The 8,207-nt window shown below is 39.3% G+C and overlaps 1 protein-coding gene across 4 annotated transcripts in view; it reads right to left on the minus strand.

Moving 5' to 3' along the window:
* The window catches only part of LOC107723756 (transcription factor 21), a 65,724-nt gene that overhangs the window by 4,042 nt on the left and 53,475 nt on the right, over positions 1-8,207 (minus strand). Inside the window, exons 4-5 of one of the 4 annotated variants that reach the window (XR_001637962.1) lie at positions 7,129-7,245; positions 4,749-5,050 (exon numbers count right to left, since the gene is read on the minus strand). The gene's annotated coding sequence lies outside the window, so the exon portion shown is untranslated. Of the gene's footprint in view, positions 1-2,556; positions 2,891-4,748; positions 5,235-7,128; positions 7,246-8,207 lie in introns of those variants that run through there. The other 3 variants (XR_001637960.1, XR_001637963.1, XR_001637961.1) reach the window with 3 other exon arrangements.

Here is an 8,207-nt window from a genome sequence, read left to right on the forward strand (position 1 = left end):
ACACACACACACACACACACACACACACACACACACACACACACTGTTCTATATCCTGGTGCGCGCACACGCAGCCACACAGACAATGAACAGACGGACAGCCAGCAGAAGACACATTACACTAAGCATGTAACTGAACCATTGAGCTGAAATTGATGTCCCTTCTGTCAACACACACATTTTCAAATAAAAAAACACTGATATGCAACAACGGTCCCAGACCAAAGCATTTGATTAAGTCAAACAAGGAAAACAACATTTAAGGAAACATTCTGGGGATTGTAAACGGTCCAATTAGAGAAGATCATTCTGTCTCAAAATAACAAAGCGCGCCAACGCGCTTTACTGCTATTGTCAAGAAAGCACGCGGAGCGTTTAGTGGCGCGGCATTCTGCGCGCGATTAGACAGAGCCGCGGCACGAGCGCAACGCACAGGAAAGCCAAATACGCCAAAGCTTTTGTTTTCCTCCCTTTAAATCATCAGCACTCACTCCATTGTCAAAACACACCGAATAAACAAGCTGGACCGGGAACAAATGGTTTTCAATTGAGCAAAAGAGTTTGTCTAAAGGGATTTTTTAAATTAATGCATAGATTCATTATTCATCGTTATTAGAACGGATTTCACTATTTTATTTATATAGACAGGCCTCAGGTTTAATGTCATTGCCTAAATGTTTTCTCCTCCACCACGTGAGAAACTTCTAACTTCCAAAAGGTTCCAGCTAGAAGAGCCTTTTAATTCTTCAGAAAACCATCCAGTCTGTGCAAAATAGGTTTTCGTTTCCAAAGAACCACAGCTCAACTTAGGAACTGTACGTAGTGAAAAATGTTTTTGATACTTTAGATGCCACAAATAACCATTTATGAACCTTAATTTTCAAGAGTGTACTTTCCTGATAAAACGTATGCATTATTATTTTATTTATTTATTTTACTGTTTACTGGATTTACGACATAGTAGGCTAGTTGTAGTCGTTAACTTGTGAAATTTAAAATGGCATTCAAGTGCAGATCTTGAAAAGACATTTTTAACAATTCAGGGTGTGATGTTACATCCAAACCACCATTCACCCATAATTCTACATGACTACCCTCTTATATATGTCATTATATATTTTTTTAATTAGGCTAATGACAACAAACATTCAATATGGCTGACGAAAGCAGTAATGCACCAAGACCCATTTACAGATGTGTAACTCTAAAAAAAAATACATTCAGGACAGATTTTTTTCTTGTTTTTAAGTAAGAAGAAACACTGACTTATTCTGCAATTTAATCATTCATCCACTAAAGAGAACTGTATGAGATCAAAACAAAGGCTATTAGATTTCATCTAGAGACTCTACAATCTACTTAGGAAAAAAAGCGTTTAAAATGATGTCCCACCAAAACTGTGCCTCGTAAATCCGTTAACCAAAGTGTCCTACAAACTTTAAAAATAGATGTAAAACAGTCTCGAGTTTTTCCACAAAATTTGAGGCCTGGAGATGGCCAAAGAGGAGGTCACTGATGTTCTCTTATGTAATTGTTGGCTAGTACACTCCATCATATTACCAGACCACAGCGACCTGTGTGTTGTGAATTATTTCGTGTTAAGTGTGTAATCTAATCCGGTCTCCTTCTCCGGTATCGGCTCGAGCAGCTATCGACAGCGCGAGAAAGCGACCAATGGCCAACGCGCAGTGAAGCGGCTTCAGTGTCGGGATGATATTCCCGTTTCCTCCGTATCAAATACAAACTCCACGTGCATGGGAAAACGGACATGGACGCGCGATTCAAACGGATACAGGAATCACCCAACAAACTCAGAACCACTATTCAGTAGGCTTTCAATAATAATAAGAAAAAAAGTTACAATAAATAAATAAATTAGTCTACTGTTCAAAAGACCTCTTGAATATATGTGAATATAATCACTGCACTTCGTCCATAAAGTACAATACAATCAAATAAAAATAAGAAGCCAAAAATGGTGCGCTTTCTGTAACTGTTTGAAACGGATTAATGTAATTCCCTGTAATCGAGAATAGTGAACATGTTATAATGTGCTAACACTGTAAAAGGCATCACTGTCCTAACATTTTCCCCATCCATTTAACTTTGTAATTTCTTGAGTTTTCAACGTTTAAAATCTATTTTCTTGATCATCTTAATCAAAACAAAAAAAGTCCAATAAAAATTTGTCACTTTGGAACCACTTTGACTATTTAATCATTTTCAGGCAGAAGTTTTCATTTCGAATGTTGACATTTTAAAGTGATAATTGGTTAAAAAAAAAAAAAATAGTGCCCATAGGTTTTATAGGTGGTCTAATGCGGAATGCAGAAATTAGCCTACTCTGAGCTATAACTTCAAATTTAGTTCACCTTTTATGAGCACCAATTTTCTCAGACGTTTAAATCACGTGAAAGTATCAGGCGTGAGCAGGTGCTTCAACAAACTGCTCTTACGCTTGTAAACTGCTACATAAAATATTCAGCGAAACTATTAAACTTTTCCAAAAAAACTAACAAAAACGCTATTTTATGGCTATTCTAAATGAGAACTTACTCTTATGAGTTGTGCGTTGCTACGATTTCCAAACTCTCCAGAAGGTCCGTTCGCATTCACTCTGTTGACATGCTCATCCAAAAATATTCAAGTGGTCGAGCTGCGTGAAGCGCGAGAAACAGCTCGCGCCACTCAGTGCACGCGCTGTCAGTGAAGCTAGCGGGGAAGTCCTCCCTAAATTCATGAGAGCTGCACCGGCCGCACCGGAGCGGAACGCTCCAACCGACAGATCACCACTATAACCCAAACTCCGAGGAACGCTGACTTGCACTAGCCGTGTTTTCCCCTTTAATTTACGCTCCTAAAGTTAACGTGAGCACACGCGCACTCCGTGGTCTACTTCATTATTAAAGTTCTCTTGCAGCGGCGGAGCGATAGCGCTCATTGATGCGCATGCGCGCAGCTGCCATGCGGGGTGCTGCTGTTGGCTCGCACCCAAGCCAGTAATGGGGCACAGCACAAGGGCCAGGACGAGGCTCTTATTAATAGTTTCGTCCGAGTGATCAGCACAGTTTTATTTACCACCACCACACAACAACAACCAAGTCAAACCCTGGTCTTGGGATCAGATTCACTCTAGTATTGGACTTCCACTTCCGCGAGAAAAGAGAGCTCCTCTAATTAACATTTATCAACACTTAGAGCAGCCAAACCACTAAAATAGCTCAGGTTTATTCAGTCAAATATTTAAAACATGTCCTAACATGAGGGTGGAAAAAGTCACACAGGAAAACATCACAAGTTGCAGGGAAGTTATTGATGCTTGTATGATTGCAGTTCACTGACTTTGAGAACATGCACAGCAAATGACCACCCTTAGCCACAAATTGGCCTGGAAAAAAATATTTACATAACGGCCAGGTAGTCTCTGTGAATGTTGTGCAGAAAAAAATTGCAAAAAATATTTAGAGAGTCTAAGTATTGGTTTAAGAGCAATCCACATCAGAAAGCGAACAGACTGTGGGCAAGTAACAGCTTTTTTAAAAATATATATATATCTGACCTCTAAAATCTGTAGTTTGAGCAATGAGCAAAGAAGAAAGACTAAAAGAGTGCAACAGAAAGCAATAAAGCTCCACTATGAAGTAAATCGCAGCTTGAATGTGCTCAGCGATATTAGCCAGACTCCTCCTCAAGCACTGAAAAATGATGCTCCTGAGGGCCACGTTTGACTGACACACTGTTACAGAAAGAAAACAAGAATTTCATGCTGTTGAGTAGACTGTAACTAGCAGGGGGCTGCTGTTGATCTGCAGGCTTAACTCCACATGCTGCATGAGAATTTGGCTCCATAAACATCAGCAAAGAAACAACATTTCCCCACTCTCTCAAAACACGAGGGAGACGAGCCCACACCTCTGCTCATGTCATTTTAAAAGCGCTTTGTATTCAAGCGCAGTTTAGTGGAATCAAAAGTCTGTTCAAAGGAACTGGATGATTGAAAGCTACTAATTAAAAGAACAAAATTAAATTAGTACAAAGGTCTTTAAGAGCAATTGCAGGCAGGCCGTACTTTTTGGGGCGTGCGCTCAACGGGGTCTTATTTATAGACCTGTGCAAAACTTTTGGCTGCACACTGCACTGTGCTGACGCGGTAGAACCAGAAGATGCCTGTCAAACAAAGAATAAAAATACACAGAGAGGGGCGCTAAATGGGGTTGCATTTGGCACGCTGGCGTGAAGACGCACAGTTTATGCCCCCCCTCCCCCACAGCGCACATTGGCCCATATTGCCCAGATATTGCACAATAAGTGCATGAAAAACAATAAGTGCAGCATGAAATCTTCATCTTTATAGCGATTTAAGAAGTAGTGTACACACACAAAAACGAAAATTCTGTCATTATTTACTCACCCACATGTCGTGCAAACTCTTATGGCTTTGTCGTTTGTGGACCACAAAAATATGTGTTTTGAACACTGTTTCAGCTGTTCTTCAAAGAAAATTAATCCATACTGCTCAATTGGTATACCCAAAGTCTAAAAGCCCGTTCATATCATCAAGGTTGATAACGATAAAGAACACTTTTCTGAACAATTTTTTTTTTTTAGCTGATGAAGGATAGAAACATTGCGGCCAATCAGAACAGTGAGCAAAACTATTTTCTTTTTCAATCAACTTCTTTTGTGTTCCACAGAAAAAAGCAAGCATTCATGTTTGGAATATGAGGATGAGTAAATGATGACCGAATTTTCGTTTTTCTAATGTTAATGGTTAAATAGTTAATGAACTTAAATTTAAACCAAGTTGTAGCACAGAGAGCAGCAGGTGGACATTTAATGAAGTCTCTGTGGTGACAGTGATTAACTTTGTATAATTAAATATGACTGTTTATCATCTCTAAAGGATTGTTGGTGCTCTGCAAACATGCTGTCCGAGTCTCATTTGTAAAGCGCCAGTGTCTGTTATTCGAGTGTAATTGATGTACTGTGGCTTGACAGTGCTGTAGTTCTCCTCTGCATTTTCAACAGTGATTCATGCATCAACGGCGGACTGTAATGAAAAGACATTATTTAATAGATTTCATTAGTATTTGAAGTGCTGTAACCGTACTCTTGATAACTGTAGAGAAGGGCGGCAGGGGAGGACTGTGGTCACTGAGCCCCAGAGACAGGCTCCTTAAGCAGGCTAATGAACTCGGCCTGGCCGTGTGGGCTCTGATGGTTCCAGCAGCTGCCTGCTCGGGGAACAAAGGAAATATTTAACACCTCATAAATTCTGCTAATACCTGAAGAAAGGAGCCCAGAAAATATGCTCACGATCCGAAGCACTTACAGAGTGAATTCAGCGAGTCGTAAACAATCAACAGAGGCAGAGAGAGCAGAGGAGAGTGTGACAGAAATACTTCTGACATGTTTGTTATTTTAGAATTGTCGCTGATGTAGACGTCTTGGTATCAGGTTCCATGTGTCTTTGCATGTAAGAGAGAGTGAAGTTGCCTCTGGAAATTGTTCACGACATTTCCTCATACAGTACAATGCATATGTTTCCATTTGACTCATTTATTGTAAGTGTCAGTTTGAAAATAAGCCGACATGTGGGAGAGTGTGTATTTATGTGTTTGTGTACTCTCTGACTTCTGTTTTTTGCAGAGACTGGATACTCTGGGTCTAATCATAAATATTTGGAACTAACAGAGCAGAGTTTCATTTGCCAGGCTTTAAATCCCACTGAAGCACTTCATCCTTCATTAAGAAGGCAGCAAACAAATAACACATAGACAAACAATCTTTTTATCAAACTTGGTATCATCGACTAAAAGGGCAAAGGTCAAATCACTTAAAAGACTTTCACCATCCTCCCTAAACTAACAGAAATGTGGAAATAAAGTCTGTGCCGGCAATTAAACTAATTTTATATGTGACTATGCGCTGTCTGGAGGTCACAGCGGCGATGCATGATCTAAAGTTGCACATAATCTGAGTTTAGAGGGCACATCACATCTGAACAGCTAGACAGAGAGAGAGAGACATAGGGGAAGGAGAGAGACAGAGAGGAATTGTGTCTGTGTGCGTGTGTGTGTCCTGTCCAGCACCATTGTTATTTCATTAGGGTGTAGGATTACTTCCATTAACTCAGCATGTCGGCTGGACCTAAAGAACCTCTCTCTCTCTCTCATAGACACATGGACTTTCCATTAAAGTATCACAAGGCAAGCTTAGTGCTAAATGAATAAAGAGCTTGACATGTACCTTAAAGATGCAGCAGAGCTCCAGACCAAAAAAAAAAAAAATGACAAAGGAGCCATTGGCTTCTAAAGTAAAACATTTACAAGCCAATTGCCAAATTTACATTCTCAAGCCGGTTGTTCAGAATATGGTTCCAACATGACAATCACCTTACAGTCTTATTCCTAAACAAAGATTACATTACAGCTGGTTCAACTTTATTACTGGATTCACTCTGCTAAACCAAAATGTAAAAACAGTGAATGTTTTTTAAAATGTACCACTACATTAATATTCAAATTACAGGTGAAAAGTTTGGAATAATTATTTTTTTGTTTATGTTTTTTAAAGTCATCTGTTATGCTCGCCAAGGCTGCATTTATTTGATCAAAAATACAAAAAGACAGCAATATTGTGAAATATTATTACAATTTAAAATAACTGTTTTCTATTTTAATTGCTGTTTTTACTGCTGTTTTACTTTTACTGTGCTGTCTTTTGATCAAATAAATGCAGCTTTAGTGAACATAAGATACATCTTTCAAAAACATTTAAAAATTCCTAATCATTCCAAACTTTTGACTGATTGTATACTTACTGAGCAAGTCATTTGTTTGCCAATCGGACATCACAGCTTGTGCTGTGTTCACTGCAACATGCATGAAACACTGGTGTGCACTCTAACATGATATCTGACAAAACCACATATGCACACACAAATTTTGCACAAGTCTAGATGTTAAATCACAACTCTTTATTTTTTTGTCGCTTTTGTGACCATTTTAGTAGCAGTGTGGAGCCAATGTGGTCTTTTCAGCAGGACATTTTCTTGGTTTAGAGTCAGACTGTGACTCAACGAGTAGTCAATAATGTACTGTATAATCAGGTGAATTAGTAACATACCTCCATGGCTCAGCAGCACTCCAAATCATTCCTTCAAGCCAGACTGGATCCTGACTGGTCATCTGTGGCTGGAAGAAACCCTCAGACACTGGAATTACACTGGCAATTTATATGTCTCTGGAAAGGTAGCAGAAAGGTTATATACTAGAGAATGATGTCTTCATAAAGCATTAGTATGTTTGTGTAGGTGGAGAAGAAATTATCTGACATAACCAACATCTGTATACTGCCATATTAATGACTGCTAGAATATGAATGCATTCCACTATGTTAGTCTGGTGAACTGAACAAAACCACATCTTTGGCTGCCAATAGAGTTTGTGTCTGACTACTAACTTATTCTCTGGTGACTGAAGTCAGAATGTGCGTGTCCTCACAGTATATACAAATTAGCGGGCTACCACAATTTAAAGTTTATGGTGAAGAGCTAAAAAACTGAAAGTGAATTAGATGATTTGTTAACCAACGAGTCATGATCTGAAAGTGAACCCATCTTACCCGCAACCCCCAAAATGACGTGGATACAGTGGAATGCATGCAACTCCCAGCATGCTTTGAGACTGTGGCCCTGCGTTCGACATCCTGGCAAATAGTGACCATCTCTAAGCATAATATGCGACTTGCTGATCTCAAACTCTGTCTCTTTCTGATAGAACTTACAAACACATACAATGCTCTTCTGTCCAAGACCTGCGAGCAAAAGCGTGCACAATGTTTTCATTGCTAATGAGCGCATGAGGGGAAATAAACACTGAGGGTTATATTAGCAGAGACATGATCAGAAAATAACTGCATGAAAGAGTGAGAAAACAGAGCGGTTCACATGTTTCTATTTTCCATTAGAGGCACATTCCTTCAACATGCCTTAATAATCCAACTAATTAGCCTTCCGAGCTTTAATTATAAACTTCCAGCACGAATATCAACAGAAATGTTTTCATTTTGATTCTAGGTGTGGTATATCTCCACTGCTAATGACCTCATGTTTGAAAGGTCCCCAATTACTCTCAACTTCAGAGTTCAGTGCTGGCAGTGACAGAGAACAGGTCTGCCCGACCAGCTCAGAAAAAAAAAAAAAA

Source organism: Sinocyclocheilus rhinocerous, unplaced genomic scaffold (assembly GCF_001515625.1).
Source record: "Sinocyclocheilus rhinocerous isolate Xijiao unplaced genomic scaffold, SAMN03320098_v1.1 scaffold905, whole genome shotgun sequence".
In the NCBI taxonomy this organism is placed as follows: Eukaryota; Metazoa; Chordata; class Actinopteri; order Cypriniformes; family Cyprinidae; genus Sinocyclocheilus; species Sinocyclocheilus rhinocerous.